The sequence below is a fragment of the Suncus etruscus genome, chromosome 13, assembly GCF_024139225.1.
Source record: "Suncus etruscus isolate mSunEtr1 chromosome 13, mSunEtr1.pri.cur, whole genome shotgun sequence".
NCBI classification, from domain to species: domain Eukaryota; kingdom Metazoa; phylum Chordata; class Mammalia; order Eulipotyphla; family Soricidae; genus Suncus; species Suncus etruscus.
This window is the reverse complement of record NC_064860.1, coordinates 57,216,662-57,220,681: the sequence shown is the minus strand read 5'-3', so window position 1 is coordinate 57,220,681 and position 4,020 is coordinate 57,216,662.

The following is a 4,020-nucleotide window of genomic DNA, read 5'->3' as shown; positions in this document are numbered from 1 at the left end:
CTGTTGATTTCTGCTCCCACTTGTTTGAAAAGTGCAGTTTCCTCCTTGAAGATGCCTTTAGTCTCAATGTCATGGAGTGTTTTACCGACGTGTTGTTCTATATACCTTATGGTATCAGGTCTGATATCAAGGTCTTTAATCCATTTGGATTTTACCCTCGTACATAATGTTAACTGGGGGTCTATGTTCGCTTTTTTTTGCATGTGGCTAACCAGTTTTGCCAGCACCATTTGTTGAAGAGGTTTTTCCTGTTCAACTTAGGATTTCTTGCTCCTTTGTCAAAATTAGGTGCTTTTATGTCTGGGGAACATTCTCTGAGAACTCAAGCCTATTCCACTGATCTGAGAGTCTGTCTTTATTCCAATACCATGCTGTTTTGATAACAATTGCTTTGTAGTACAGTTTAAAGTTGGGGAAAGTAATCCCTCCTATTTTCCTTTTCCCTAGGAGTGTTTTAGCTATTCGAGGGTGTTTATTGTTCCAGATGAACTTCATAAGTGTTTGATCCACTTCTTTGAAGAATGTCATGGGTGTCTTTAGAAGGATCGCATTAAATCTGTATAATGCTTTGGGGAGTATTGCCATTTTAATGACGTTAATCTTGACAATCCATGAGCAGGATATATATTTTATTTTCCGTGTGTCCTCTCTTATTTTTTGGAGTATGGTTTTATAGTTTTCTTTGTATAGGTCCTTCCATCTTTGGTCAAGTTAACTCCAAAATATTTGAGTTTGTGTGGCACTAATGTGAATGGTATTGCCTTCTAAAAGTCCATCTCTTCCCTATCATTATTGGTGTATAAAAAGCCATTAATTTCTGTGTGATAATTTTGTATCCTGTCACATTGCTATATTAATCTATTATTTCTAGAAGCTTTTTGGTAGAGTCTTTAGGGTTCTCTACGTAGAGTATTATGTCATCTGTAAACAGTGAGAGCTTGACTTCTTCCTTTACTATCTGTATTACTTAATATTATTTTCTTGCCTGATCGCTATAGCAAGTATTTTCAGTGCTATGTTGAAGAGGAGTGGTGAGAGCGGACAGCCTAGTCTTGTATGAGAATTTAGAGGAAAGGCTTTTAATTTTTCTCCATTGAGAATAATATTTGCCATTGGCTTGTGGCAGATGTCTTCAACTAGATTGAGAAAGGTTCCTTTCATTTCCATCTTGCTGAGAGTTTTGATCAAAAATGGGTGTTGGACCTTATCAAATGCTTTCTCTGCATCTATTGATATGATCATGTGTTTTTTATTTTTCTTGTTGTTGATGTTTTGTATTATGTTGATAGATTTACAGATGTTAAACCATCCTTGCATTCCTGGGATGAAACCTACTTAGTCATAGTGATCTTCTTGACACTTGCAGTGTATCCTATTTTCCAGTATTTTGTTGAAGATTTTTGAATCTGCATCCATCAGAGATATTGGTCTGTAATTTTCTTTTTTGGCAGCATTTCTGTCTGGTTTTGGTATAAAGGTGATGTTGGCTTCATAAAAGCTGTTTGGGAATGTTCTTGTTTTTTAATTTCATGGAAGAGCCTGGCAGGGATTGATAGTAGCTCCTCTTGAAAGATTTGAAAGAGTTCATTAGTAAATCCATCTGGGCCTGGGCTTTTCTTTTTAGGCAGATATTTGATTACAGTTTCAATTTCCTCCATAGTGATGGGGGTGTTTAGATATGCTACATCCTCCTTACTTAACCGTGTTAGTTTTTGTGTCCAGGAATTTATCCATTTCTTCTAGGTTCTCATGTTTAGTAGCACAAAGTTTCTCAAAGTAGTCTCTCCCTTTGGATCTCTGCAATATCTGTCGTGATCTCCCCCTTTTCATTTCTAATATGGGTTACCAGGTTTTTCTCTTTCTCTTTCTTTGTGAATTTTCCCAATGATCTATCAATCTGTTTATTTTTTCAAAGAACCAACTTCTGCTATTGTTGACCTTTCGGATTGTTTTTTGGGTTTCCACTTCAATTTTTTAATTTTTTTTTAATTTTAATTATGAGAACAATGATGCAAAGAGGACAAGGTAAAGTTACAGTGAAAGAACAGTCATCCATAAACAGAGTTCTCAGAAGAAATCCCCTTGCTGACGCCTAAATATTGAACTTACAGTCAAAAAAACATTAAGAAAAATAAGGCAGAACCCATGTACAATTATTTTTTCCACAAGTCCCCAGATTGTAGTACATTATAACATTTTTTAGTAGTACACAAAGCAACCTAAAGCCATGAGATTTATGTGATTCCTTAACTTTGGAGGCATAGTATTTTTATATATTCATGCACATACATATTAGTTTAAGTTAACATCAAAATTTTAAGAGGTTTTTTTTAAGGTTTAGTCAAAAGGGCACAGTAAAAACGGTGTTAGAGTGGAAAATATTGTTTGCATAGGCCCACCAAAATATGGGAGTCATAGAAAGGAATAGCCTTGGTCTAAATACAAGGAGACCACTACCCCTGAAGTTTCCTGGCATAAGATCAACTCTAGGCTCCAGGAAAACTAGTTTATTCAATCCAAGTCATTGTCTGTAGTGCCAATACAGTTTTATTTTTCATGCAGTCCTATTGTTGGCATCAAGTTTCTGTATTAAAGATTCTGGAATCTGCACATCCTACATTGAAATCAGGCTGGTGTGGAGTATCCTCTAGTTTCACCTCACAATTAAGGGGCAATACAGCATGCCCTGTTCAGTAACCCACCCCCCTAAGCCTGGTTAAGAAGGCCTCCTGCATGGCAGAGGCCTGCCAAACTTCATGCTGCTAGACTCCCGGCTCCCAGAAAGGAGAAAGATCCTTCAAAAAGCTGGGAGGCCAGAAGTTCAGACCCCACCCAGCAGGTCCACTTCATGGATTTCTGCTTTCAGCTTTGTGATTTCCTTCTGTCTCCCTATTTTTGGTTTCTTTTTTTGGTCATTTTCTAATTTTGTGAGCTGCATCATTAAGTTATTTAGGTATACCCCTTTTTTTTTCCTGATGTGTGCTTGCAAAGCTATACATTTTCTTCTCAGGACCACTTTTGTTGTGTTCCATAGATTCTGGCAGTTTGTGTCTTCATTATCATTTGTTTCCAGGAAAGTTTTTATTTCCTCTTTGATTTCATCTCAGACCCACTGGTTGTTCAGTAGCAGGCTGTTTAATTTCCAATTCTTAAAGATTTTCTTCTGTGTCCCTATGTAGTACGTATCTAATTTCAGAGCCTTGAGGTCAGCAAAGGTAGCCTGCAAGATTTCTATCCTCTTGATTTTATGAAGGTATATTTTGTGTGTCAGCATGTGATCTATCCTGGAGAATGACCCATGTACATTGGAGAAGAATGTGTATTCAGGTTTTTTGGGATGGAATGTCCTATATATGTCTACTAGTCCTTTTTCTTCCATTTCTCTTTTTAGGGCTAGTATTGTTTTGTTAGGTTTCAGTCTGGTTGACCTATCAAGTGTTGATAGGGCCGTGTTGAGGTCTCCCACAATTATTGTGTTATTATTGATGTCTTCTTTGAGATTTGTTAATAATCGTATTAGATAATGGTCTCTCATTGGGTACATATATGTTTAAAAGTCTGATTTCTTCCTGTTGCATATATCACTTGATTAGTACATAGTGTCCATTTTTGACCTTTACAACTTTTCTGAGTATAAAGTTGGTGTCATCGGATATTAATATGGCCACCCCAGCTTTTTTAAGGGTGCTGTTTGCTCAGGTAATTTTCCTCCAGCCTTTGATTTTGAATCTATGTTTGTTCTGATTATTCAGGTGTGTTTTTTTGTAGGCAGCAGAAAGTTGGATTCATCTTTTTGACTCATTTTGCCACTCTGTGAATTTTAATTGGTGAATTTAGTCCACTGACATTGAGGGAGATGATTGTCATAGGATGTAATGTTATCTTTGTAGATAAGTTTGCTGTGTTTGTTGGTCACTTTTGTATTAAAGTAGACCTTTCAGTTTTTCCTTTAAGGCTGGTTTTTCACTGTGAAGTTTCTGAGCTGTTTTTTATTCATGAAGCTATGTATCCTTCCTTCAA